Here is a 13,644-nt window from a genome sequence, read left to right on the forward strand (position 1 = left end):
CTTGAAAATTTCTGCACAGCTAAGGACACTATCAATGAAATTAAAACGCTGCCGGTGTATTTGGAGAACATGTTTGCAAACAATGCAAGTGAGCAGGGGTTAATAGATGTAGGTTAGTAGATGTAACATGGATTTAGGTTACACAACTCAAGGTGAAAAACAAAAACCCAATCGAAAACAAGGGCAGAGTACCTGACTTACTAATTTTCCAAAGAAAAAATTCAGATGAGTAACAGGCAAGTGATAAAATTGCTCAACATTTCTATTTAATAGGTAATTACAAAACAAAACCACAATGAGGTATCACTTCACACTAGTCAAATGGCTATTATCAAATAGTCTACAAATAGTAAGTGTTGGACACGATGTGGAGGTAACAAATCTCTTGTATACTCTTGGTATGAATGTAAACTGATATATCTTCTATGGAAAACAGTATTGAGATTTGTTTAAAAACTAACAAGTTAACTACCATATGACCCAGTATTACCTCTCCTTGGAAAAATCTGTGGAAAGCACCCTAAATTTAGAAGAACCAATATTCACAACAGCACTGTTTATTTTATGAAAGACAGGGAATTAATCCAAGTGTCCAAAGTAGACTATGGACTTAAGAATATATGTTTCTTTAAATATTCAATGCAATATTACACAGCCATGAAAAAGCATAACACATTGCTATTTCAGTATCATGAATGGACCTAGAAAATATTGTGCTAGTGAAGTAACTTAGATAAAGTCAAAAGTATATAATATAATTTATATGTGGAATTTAAAGAATAACAAATATCTGTGTACAGCTATCTATAGCTATCTATTGATAGATGACAGTTAAATAGATAAAAGATTAGATATATACATAAATGATAGATAGATAGATAGACAGATAGATAGACAGACAGAGACATGATAGAGAGGTAAAGAGTTTAGGTAGACAAAACTTAAGCAGACTCAAAGATATATGGAAAACTTTATATTTACCAAAGGGAAGGGAAAGAGAATTTAATAGTAAGACATTGAGAGATACAAAGTAGTATACATAAAGGAGAGAAGCCATAAGGGTAATCTGTATAGATCATGGAAATATACACAATACTTTAAATAAGTGTATGTTACAATTATTGTAATAATTCATAATGCAATATAATATTCAAAGTAGTTGGAATCACTATGCTGTACATCTGAAACTACACAATATATTACATCTACTATACTTCAATTAAATATAAAACATCTCATGTAAAATTTAGTCCTTTTTCTGCTGATAGCATCTTCCTTTAATATTGTTTTATTGTTACTCTTTACATTTATGATTACTGTTTCAAATTATTTCTTTTACTGTTGTAAACATGTTACCAGTTTGAAATATCAATATTTATTTCAACTGATTTCGTGTTTTCCTCTCTTTAATCCATATAGTATAGTAGCATTTAAAAACATAACCAAAGAAACATTTGCACGTTTCTCATGGTCTCTCCTTAGCATTTTGGTCAATGTTTTGCATATTTTTGCCATTTTATATTTCTTAGTAGATTTCTTTTTTTCCCCTCTTATAAGGTGTATCCATTTTGTTTTTTTCAACACATTCAGGTTTTGATTCTCTGTTAAAGTCTTAATTTTCACTTTATATCTAAATGATAACTGTGTAAGTATTATTGGGTGAGTGATTTCTTATTTCATTAGTTTGAAAATGTCATTTTATTTAATATTGGCCTATGTTTTCAGCTCAGAAATTTGCTGATAGCCTAATGGGGGTTCCTTTGTAAATTATCATAATTTTTTTGGCTGCCTTTAAAATTTTTTCTCTGTCATTGACTTGCCAATTTGCATATGACGTATCTTGAAGGAGGTCCCTTTGTCTTAAAGTTATTGGTGTTTTGTTGGCTCACGGACTTGTATATCAGTTCCTTACACAGGTTCGGGAAGTTATCAACTATCACTTCTTTAAATAAACCATCAGCTGCCTTCTAAATTTCTTATCCCTCCAGGATTCCACTCTAATGTGCACTTCCTGAGGAAGTCTGAAAGCTATTGTAGAATTTCCTCACTTTTTAATATCTTGTATCTCTGCCCTCTCCTATAATTTCTAGTTTTGTATTGCTGAGTTTGCTAATCTCTCTTCCACAAAGACAGCCTACTTCCATTGCTTTCTGTTGCGTTCCTCATCTCATTTATTAAGTTCTCCTGGTCCTCCAATAATGTTTGGTTATTTTATAGTTTCAGTCTCTTTGGTAATGTATTCCTTATCATCATTTCATTTATTCCTGGGCTCGCTAAACTGAGTTTTGTTTTGTGTATTTAGTTTCTGTATGACATCTATTTGGATTGAGTATTAGTTACATGGCAATATACCATGACTTTAAGTTTGTTTGCTGCAGGGTTGACATTGTGTGTGTGTGTGTGTGTGTGTGTGTTCAGGTGCGTGTGCGTGTTTGTCTGTGTCTGTGTCATTGTATGTGTGTGTCTTTCAGTGATTGTGTGTGCCTTAAAATGTAACTGTGATTGGTCATGATCTTGGTAAATTATTGCTCTGATGACACTAAATAACAGATTTGGAGTTGGAGTCCGTGTTTTTGTTTCTGGTAGTTTGCAATATGGCACAATTTTTGGTTTTACTTACGTGAGCTACTTCTGATAATATTTCAAAATGGCACTTTCCAGACACTACTGTCTGGATAAAAGATGTGCTTTCATTGTCACTTCTTACACTTCTCTGGTAGTTAATGCCACTGTTGTCACTGGGAGGCGAAACCTTCCTTTTATTTGATATCCCTTGAGATTCAGTGAGCACAATGAGGAAAGGTGTAAAGACAGGTTGGTATTTGGAATCGGGCAAGTGTCTTTGCCATGTCCAGTTTTGCAATGTAACTTGTCTCCACCACTGTGAATGGGGAGTAGGGACAGTGTCATGAATGTCTGAGGGTCTGAAAGATGGAATTTCTGTCTCCTTTGTGGCTCCCTCCTAGTTACCTGTGACCATAAGTACTGGTGCAGTTGGAGGCCGAAGCTGTGTGAACCACTGAGACCCTGTTTCTACTGGGTCCTCTGAACTTGTGGACTCAGATATCTTAGTCATGGGGCCTTGGTTGCAGACATCAAATCTGCTCTTCCCTCAGTTCAGCCTCTTTGAGTGTTTCATTACACCAAACTTCACCTTTTCACATGCGTTCTGTAGTATTGTTTTGTGTTGTATTTATTTTTATTGAGATTTGAAAGTTTTAATGACTGTAGATGTAAGGGGAAAGACAAAAATAGTTTAAACATGTCACTTTTAAAAGTATATACTTTTTCAATTAAAAGCTTAAATTCTACTAAGGACATTATAAGAACACAAAATAAAGTGAACAAATCACCTCCCTTAATGTCATAGTACTGCAAAATAATTTGATTTTACTGGGTTATTTTCTTCAATATTTTTCCCACTTACATGCACATTTTACTAAAATATATCTATATAATCTCTTTAAAATCAATTAAATTATTAAAATATTTCTCTATGCTCTAAATATAGCCCTGTTGGTTCTCTAATTTATTAGTAGTAGCTTGCACGTTTCTGTCTTCTCCATCCTTTTTCCCTTTCTCCACAGGAAACCACTACTTGGTAAAGTACACATATATAAGTGATTCTGTTTCTGTTTGTTTTATGATTATTTCTCTTTTATCTTTATTTTCCTCATTTAAGTTACAATGTAGATTGTTTTTCTCTGTATGACTTATTTTCCTATGTGCAACACTTTCTGGGTCCATTCACATTGTTCCAAATGGCGGAATTTTATTTTTTAATTTACAATGACTAAGTATATATTATGTTATCTATGTCTAACATCTACTTCAGCCAATCATCTGTTGATGTGCAGTTGATTTGTGCTTCTATCCTTGGTTGCTATAAATGATGATGTTAAGAACTTTGGGGGTAATATATCCTTTAAGTTAATGTTTTCATTTATTTCAGATTTATACCAAAAAGAGGAATTGCTGCAACATATTATGATTCTATTACTAGTTTTCTGAGCACTGTCCACATTTTTATACTAGTGGATACATCAATTTATATTTCCACCAACAGTGTACCTGGGTTCTCTCTTATCAAATTCTTATTAATTTTTATCATTGGTAGACTATTTGTTAATAGCCATTTTGGTTGCTGTGAGATTATATTCCATTCTGGTTTTGATTTATGTTTTCCTAATGAATAGCAATGTTATGTATACTTATATGTGCATGAAAATCATCCACATGTCTATTTTTGAAAAGTTTCCATGAAGATTCTTCAACTGTTTTCAAGTTGGGGTCTTTGATTGATAAATAGTGAGTCTAATATGCTATACATATATTACGGATATTGACATCTTGTTGTTCTCATTATCTGAAATTTTTCCTTCTATTCTGTCTTTTATCATATGTCTTGCTGAAGGTTTCCTTTGCTTTGCAAAAGGTTTTCACTTCACATTTATACAAGAAGTAAATTCCCTATATCACATAGTACATCTATTTTTTTCCTCAGTAAACTAAAAACTGTAATTGTTAGTTTTCATTTTTTTTTTAATTTGGAGACAGAACAAAAATACACATTGCTATGATTTATCTCAAAGTCAGTTCTGCTCCTGTTCTTAGTCAGAAATTGTATAGCTTCGGGCTTTACATTTAGGAAATTAATCCATTGTTATCTCATTTTGTATACTGTGGAAGGAAGTGCTCTTCCATCTTCCTTTTTCATATACTGTCAAGATTTCTCAGAGCTACTTGTTGAAGAGACTGCTTTTTTTCCATTGTGTACACTTGCATCCATCATTGTAAACTAATTGACCATATGTGTGTGGGTTAATTTTTGGACTCTTTATTTTGTTCCATTGATTTATGTGTTTCTTTAAGTGCCATATTTTAATGTATTGATTACTGTAGCTTTGTAGTATGTTATAAAATCAGGGAGGGTAATAACCACATCTTTGTTCATTTTTTAAATAATTTTAGAAAATTTGGGTGTTTCAGATGTATGTATAAATTTTATTATTTTCTCTTTGTTTTGTGAAGAAACTGATGGATTCTGTGAGAATAGAAATTTACTAAAGGGAAAAACCTGAGAAAAATACTAAAGTATGGAAGATAAATCATACAATATTAGCAACAAATGGATTGCTGTATAAATCAAAGAAAAAATATATAAAGACAAATGACAACAGAAACAAAATCCATGGGGTATAACAAAAACAGTATTAATAGGGATGCTTACAGCAAAATAATCCCACTTATACAAATAAGAAACATCTCAATCTTATATTCTTACAAACAAAAGTTTTACCAAAATTTAAAACAAACATGTTAGTAAAGGAAAGACAGGTGAAAGGACAGGACATAATTAAATAAAATAAAGATTAAATATAGAAACATTTAATCAAATTAATAATGGCTTTTGAAAGATAAATATAGTTGTTAGACTTTAACCAGACACATGAGCAAAAAAGAGAGTACAGATTAATAAACTGAGAAATAAATGAGAAGTTACAACTTATATCATAGAAATACAGAGCATCATAAGACGATACAGCAAATTATATGCCAATAAAATGAAAACCCTAGGAGAAATGGACAATTTCTTAGAAAGAGCTAATCTCCAGAATGGCATGAGTAAGAAAATATGAACAGATTATCACTTATGAAATTGAATATGTAATTAAACAAAATCTCCCAAGAAACAAAATTCCAGGCCTTGACAGCTTCACAGGTGATTTCTGCAAACATTTAAAGAACAATCACCTATACTTCTCAGAGAATTCCAAAAATTTCGAGAGGAAGGGAGGCTTCCTACCCGATATTTCTGTATCACACTACAACTAAAACTGGAACAAATACCTCAAAAAATTACAGGTTAAATAGTAATGATAAGCATAGATGTGAAAATCATCACTAAAATATTAGCAAATCAAACAGTACATTAAGAGGGTTATACATTATGTTTAAGTTCATTTTATTCCATGGATGCAAAAGTGATTCAATACCCACAAATTAATCAGATGCACCACACTAACAAATTGAAGAATAAAAATTATATGGACACCTCAATAGAGTCATAAAGTATTTTGGCAAATTCAGTATCTATTTATGAATATATTTCTCCTCAAAGTGGGCATGAGGAAACATACCTCAACACAGTTAAGGTCATATATGACAAAAGCTCAGCTAACATGACACTCACTGATTAAAAGCTGAAATCCTCTCCAATAAGAGCTGGAAGAAGACAAGAATGCTCATTCTTACTTCTATTATTCAGTCTAGTAATGGAAATTCTAGCCATAGCTATCCAAAATAAAAGTAAATAAAATATAGCTATTTCAGAAAAGGAGTAAAAGAATCTGTTTGCAGATTACATACATTAAACAGAAATCCTAAAAATGATGCCATGAAACTACTAGGTCTTATCAATGCATTTGGTAAAATTTCAGAATGTAAAATTAACATACAGAAATCTTGCATTTCTACACACTAACAACAAGCTAACAGATAGAGAAAGTGAAGGAACTGCCTCATTTACACTTGCAATACCAAAGAAAAATCAAAAATTTATCCAGCCAAGGAGGTAAAAGACCTGTACTCAGAACACTATAAAATATTTATAACAGAAATTGAAGATAATGCAAACACATGAAAGGATATTCTGTGTTCATAGATGAGGAAAAAAATGTTTAAATGACAGTATTAGCCAAGAATATTCACAAATTAAATTCAGTGCCTATCGAAATACCAAGGGCATTTTCAGACACTTACAGAAAATAATTCTAAAATTTACATGTAAACACAAATGAGTTGAAATCACTGAAAAAAAAGAAGTAAAGAATACAAACAAACTAAAAACACAAACAACTTTGAGAAAGAACAAATGGGAATTATCACTGTCCCTGATTTTAAACTATAATACAAATCTACAGTAAGAAAGAAAATATGGTAGTGGCACAGAACAAACAGAATAATGGAACACAAAGAATGCCTGAAAATGAAATCAGACAGTTATTGTCATTTGGCCCATTACAAAAAATGAATATACAATGGGGGAAATGTTACCAACAGGCACATGAAACCGATCAAAATCACTAACCATCAGAAAAATGCATGACCAAAACACAATGAGAGCTTATGTCACTCCTGTCAGATGACTATTATCAAAAAGTTAACAAACATAAGTGTTGGTGAGGATGTATGACAAACAACCCTGATGCACTACTGGAGTGAATGTAAATATGTGCTGCCACTGTGGAAAACAACGTGGAACCTTATCTAAAAATTAAAAATGAAATATAATCCAACATGTCTATACCTGGATACTTATTTCAAGAAAATAAAAACACTAATTAGTAAATATAATTTCAACCCTATACTCACTGCAGCAATATTCACAATAGACAGGATATAGAAGCAGATTAATTGCTCATCAATAAATGATGGATAAAGAAGATGTGTGTTTATAGTATATATATCCACAAATATTAACTACAGATTTATCTATATTTATATATATATATACACACAATGTATATATATGCCCTATGTGTTTGTGTATATATATATATATATATATATATATATATGCACACACACACATAAAATTACAATGGGTAATTACTCAGGTATAAAAAGAATAATTTCTTGTCATTTGCAAGAAATGGGTAGACAAAGACGGTATATGCTAAGTGAAATATCTCAGAATGAAAATGACAAATGCTGAATGATTTTACTCATATTTGTAATTTTAAACAAATGAACAAAACAACACAGAAAAGGAGTTATAGATATAGAAAGAAACAGGTTGTTCACAAGACGGAGGGAAATGGGGTGAGGAAAAAGTAAAGCTGAGGAAAATGAAGAGAGAAAATTTTGCAGTTGCAAATTAAATGAGTCAGGGGCAAGAAATATACTGTATGGGGAATAGTCAATGACTATGAAATATCTTTAAATAGCAACATATCATAACTAGATATATTCTGGTGATCAGTTTGAAATATATTAAAAATAGCAAAGGGTATGTTGTGTAAGAGAAACTAACAGAGTGTTATAGATTAAAGTACATTTCAAAGACAAACATACTGATAGAAAATAATTAGATTTGTAGTTAACAGAGGCAGGGTTTGGGAAAGAGAATTGATTAATGCATTCAAGAGCTACAAATCTACAGCCGTAAAATAAACGTGTTTTAGGGATGTCCGTAGTAACATGAAAATTACAATAAATACTGCTTTATGTTCTATATGAATGTTGTTAAGAGAGTATACAATGAGGTTCCTCATCACGACCAATAGACAAATAGTATTTCTTTTATATTTTATCTAAATGATATAATGAATTCTCCCTAAAGTTGCCTTGATATTAATTTCAAGATACTTGTAAATCAAATCAATATCTTGTGCACCTAAACTCACACAATGTTTTATGACAATTATATCTCAATAAAAGCGGAAGAAAAAATGGAAAATCAATGGTAATTTTTCCCATGAAATTTCTCATGATTGTTTTTGCAGCAAGTAATCTTGAGTCATGATATACTTATCCTAGGTAAAGATAGTAATAAATAAGTGATTCTAAAATATTTTACATAAAGATACTTATAAAATTAGTGTTTTACCATGCCTTTATCTTTCTACATGTTAAAAGCCTACTGCTTCTGTAGGCGACAAAATTTCATTCTGTGTATTCATCTGAGTTTAGGGAATGGATACAAATTTAAAACTGGCTGCTCTTGCTGTGAGTGATTAGGTTCACTGTTTGTGACCTATGGTCTCATCTCCCCGACAGCATAGGTAAAAAATGAACATGCTAGGTAGCTAAAAATCTCAGTATGATAAAATCTCAGAACTCCTACAATTCTTAACTTTTATGCAATAGGAATGCAATACTGACAAAGACTTGATTTTGGATAACAATGTGGTGTTTTCTCATGGTTGCATTAGGGTATGTGAGAATAATCCCTGAGATCCACAACAAACATTCTAGCTCAATTGCTGGGCAAATAAGTGTAATGGTTCTGCATTATTAGCACTGAGTACTGCTTTCAAAATGATGACTATGCTCACTCTATTCCAGGTAGTCCAAGGAAAGAAAGGTTATTTCTATTTCTAGGTAAACTGGAATAAGTCAGTAGTTCAGCCTCTATAAATTTGTCATGGGGTGTTCAAAACCAAAATAAGTTATGTCAAAAATTAGAATTAAAAAAAATTAGACATAAGCTTAAATTAAAAATAAGACACAGTCTGTGATGGGCTCTGTGAACTGGAGAATATATATGTCTCAGTCCAATTCAAGGGTTCAGTGGCTTGACCTTAGGATCAGCTCTGGATTCAATGAACAGTTAACAATTAGTATACTGGGAGAAATTTAATCTACCACTCCCTGATCGGAAGAAAACCTGGTGGCTCAGTGAAACTCTTAATTCACAGAGATTCTGCCAGATGCAGAAGAATAATTCACTGATGACTCAACTAATAAAAACTTAGTTACTTCTTAACAAACCATCTTCATACACACACAAAATGGTAGACAGATTTGTAGTTATTAGTGGGAAGTATTCAGTGGGCACAGCGCAGAGAATAGTTTTCACAGCACCACCCAAATTTTGTACATTTGCCAATAGTCTAGATTTTCACAGGTAGAAAACTACAGATGGACAAACAATATTCTTCTTTAGAATTTCTAATTTTGAAAGTAAACTGTAGATTTTGACTTATCAGTATAGATCCTTGTTATGATGATCACGCTAAGACCCACTGTCTGACAAAAGAGCTGGAAACTAGCTGCTGAACAAGCCCATCTGAAGCCCAGACTGCTAATGCAAAAAACAACATAGCCACCATCTGAGCTGAGCTGACAAATTTAAAAGCTTGATGTTTCTGTTGTAAGAACAACCAGTGCTGTGCAGACACAGTTCTCCTGCTGCAAGTGGGCCTTTTTATTCTCTTGGTAAAGGTCATAATGGTTGCATGTTGCTAGAACTTACCCTGGCTCACTTGCCCTTTCTCAAGATTATCAAAGGCTTTCTTCACAACAGGTGACACATTTTCAGGACTCAATCTTGCCATTTCAGTCTTATCAGTTGACACTTGCTGCATGATTGTGAGCAGAAGCCTTAGGCTCCCTGACTTTGCCTACAATATTTCTAGCATTTCACATTCTGAAAATGCTTCACTTTTATTATAATTTAATGGGAAATAGACAAAGCCTTCCGTGAATATTTTATATTTCTTAATATCTGCAGAAATTTGGTATTCTTGCAGTTGAACAAATTTTTAATTCCACCACTCTCACCTCCTTTGAGTCCACACATTTTAGATTGCAATTTGGTAACTGAATATGACCACCCCAACCAACGGGCAAGTACCACTTAGATACTTACTGTGTGAAGGTTAGAAGGGGCACAATTTCTGTGGGGTGTATGAACCTACATTAAATGTTTGCAATGGCACTGCCTCTTCTGGACAAAGCTCTGATTCTAAGAAGTAAATTTATTAGAAGTCAGTATAGTTATTCACATGGGGAAGAGAATCAGCAATTTTGGGGTGGGTGGGTGATGAAGAGACAGGAAAAAATGCAGCAAATGGGAATTTAGTGCTTTTGGTTTCTGGAGGTATGAATGAAGAAGAAAATAATACTTTGTCTCCTGTACCAACATCCACTTACTCTCTTGAGTGACTAGTCCTTGGGCTATGAAAAGAGCTAGTTTGTGGTGAAGAGTAAAGAACATAACGAAATAGTTTGAAAACCATGAGAGTTTTGTTGTTTCAGGAAAGTAGATTTTGCTTAAAGTCAACATGTATTTTTCATTCACTAAATAATAAAATGCATTCTGTGGCATGTGCTGTGCTTTCTGTGCCGGTATCCAAGTTAGACAAGGAAGGGGGGATAGACAGAAAACATCTGGAGGAGGTGGCTTCTGTGCTGAGACTGGGAAAGTCTAAGTAGGTAAAATGAGAACACTCTAAGCTCAATGATGAGCTGAAGAAAAAGTGGTGAGGTTGCAGCTAACATAGTTGACAAGCATTTGCCTGGATATATCTCCAGATACAGTGAAACATTAAGATATGCCAAGGTACTCAGATGCCAAATTTATAAAGAAATAACAAAACTAAGTTGAGTTTCTGGGGTTAGATATAGAAAGGCGTATAGTGCCACCCTGAGGACTTAAGCTTGTATTTGGCTGGAACATAAAAGTAACATAAAGTATTGACTAGAAGATATAGTGTAGACACTTGAGAGCAGGAATTGAAAGCACCAATTGGAATGCTTTGAGAACAGCACAAAGAACACCATAGATAAAATTGCTTCTTAAATTCTACCACATGATGAATGTGCCATCTGGGACTATATCATGTGACCTTTATGATTCCAGGGATGACATAATCGAGACCAGGATCCCTGGGCCAGTTCCGTCATTTATCTCCTGTTCCAACTTATCCTAACTTATCACTTTTGATACTTTCCAATATGAACCAGAAACCAATTAGTACTTTTCCCTCTCTCCATGTTTTAGTCTTTTCCCAAAATCTTCCATTTTCTCTTCTTCCTTACAAGAAATTATTTAAATTTACTCCCATAATTTTCCATCAAATGATCATATGAACCAAATATCTCTTTTTTTCTTTAAATGGTAACTTAATCTCCCACTTAACACTTAAGTCTACTTAAAAAATATAAGGAAAATACAGGTACACATCTATGTTTATTGTTCAAATAAGAATATTGCAGATATTTGTCGACATTTGCCAACATCAATTTTAATCTTTGTTATCCTGCATAATCTGGTAGTCCTCTGGTAGATCAGTTGTAATAAGGATGACGTTCATAAGCTGAAGATGGCTGATGATTTGGCCTTGAAAAAGAAGTAGCTGATGTATTGGCTATCTCTGGCACTGGAAACCGTGGGTTGATACCTGGTTGAAGTTTAGAAAAACGACCTTCATTGCGAGATATGTTGTGATATCCATTTGGAAAAGTAGGAGGTTCCTCCATCAGTCCAAAATAATTGCACTGTATGGGAGATAAGGTGCTGTACTGAGAATTAGAAGTTGTAGTTGTAATGAAGTTCACAACACGGCCATTTGCTTCATTGTAGCTGCTTTGAGAGTGCCCGTGGATAGTGGTCAACTGATTTAAAATAGCACGTTGATCCATTGCAATTTGGTCTGGATGTCTAAATGACATTGATCAAAGAGGAGAAAAATCACCTCTGATCAGGGTATTCGTATCACCATTTATGTGGCTAGTAGAGGGCTTTCTTATTAGAATCATGTTTAAATTTGCAGAAGGTAAAAATACACTTTCTCCTCTATTGTCAGCCACAAAATCTGAATTATGAGTGTCCACATTACCCCCTGCTTTAAGTGCTTCTTTTTGAAATCTCCAGCCAATGAAGCCACCAGAGAGGCATTTTTAATCCCAACTATTCCTTTTATACTCACTGAAATCAGGGGACAGCCTAGTTTAAAATTTGGATTATGATAGAACTGATGCTACAACCAAAGGAGAAAGATTTTAGTAATATTTTAAACTGAAATACAAGACTACAATAAGCCTAACCTATAAAACCTCAGAATTCACGTTTACTATGCAAAGATATTATCATCAAAATATGAACATTGCTGACGATATTTTGAAGTTCCTTATTTGGAAAATACCTTTTAAATAGTATAGTCATCAAATTTATGAAGTTAGCATTTGCAGTAACGGTGAATGCCACTTTTTAAAAGCAGTTTTAATACGTTTATTTAAATTTGTGGTAAGATTCATAGTTGTAAGCAAATTTCTCATAATCTTGACTACATAAGACACTGTCCTCATTTTTTTGAAAAATAAAGTATTTTAGTTTTAATAGTTTTGTACATTTTTCAAAATCTTGTTTTACATATATATTACCATAGATTGATGTACAAAATAAAATTTTATATATAAGTTACCAAGTGGTAACTAAAATTTCATAATACCTTGCTTAAAACAGAGACTACTTTTTCTTCTGCCTGAAAGTCAGCTAGAAAAGCAGATCTTCGAAAATTCTGCTGCTCTTTACTGAATCCATAAAGGTTAAGCTCTCTAACTAAACTTTCTTACTTCCAGGTTCAAATATTCTGAAAGGAGACTTTCTTTCCAAAACTTCCTTCATAAAGGCATCTTCATCCATCACTATGGAAGTTCCATTATCATCCCAACAGATGGATTTAAATTGGTCATTCCCAGCCATTTTCCGGAGTATTCTTGGATATGTCAGAGAACGAAAATCATTATCTTCATCTGGTTCAGAGACACAATGTTTGTAACATGGCCTTTTTATCAGGGATTCTTCAGACAAATTCTGAAAAACATTTTCCTCACTCGTAGAACTCAAGTCCAAGTCCCCAGGGAATGTTTGATCACACAATAGAGATCTACTGTACATTCCTGAAGCAGTTGGTCCATATTTAGGAGACAAAACTTGAATTTCTGTAGAAACATGTGCCATCTCAAATAACATTTTCTACAACTACATTTCTAATCTGCATAATTTTGAGCACTGCAGCTTCAAATGCTGCTTTGGCGGGCCAGCACAGATAAACTGCAAGGCCATCACAATGGTTCTCAACTTGAGAAGCTGTGACATCACAATCGACTGGTCTCCTAGCAACTCAAGTGAAA

At 33.2% G+C, this 13,644-nt stretch overlaps 1 long non-coding RNA gene across 1 annotated transcript; it reads right to left on the minus strand.

The window, feature by feature from the left end:
• Positions 1–11,679: 11,679 nt before the first annotated feature.
• On the minus strand, positions 11,680–13,219 carry LOC140692599 (uncharacterized). The gene is made up of 2 exons (XR_012068159.1): positions 12,960–13,219; positions 11,680–12,006 (listed from the first exon to the last, which is right to left on the minus strand). It is a non-coding gene; the product is annotated as an uncharacterized lncRNA (long non-coding RNA).
• Positions 13,220–13,644: the final 425 nt, after the last annotated feature.

Source organism: Vicugna pacos, unplaced genomic scaffold, assembly GCF_048564905.1.
Source record: "Vicugna pacos unplaced genomic scaffold, VicPac4 scaffold_14, whole genome shotgun sequence".
Classification (NCBI taxonomy): Eukaryota; Metazoa; Chordata; class Mammalia; order Artiodactyla; family Camelidae; genus Vicugna; species Vicugna pacos.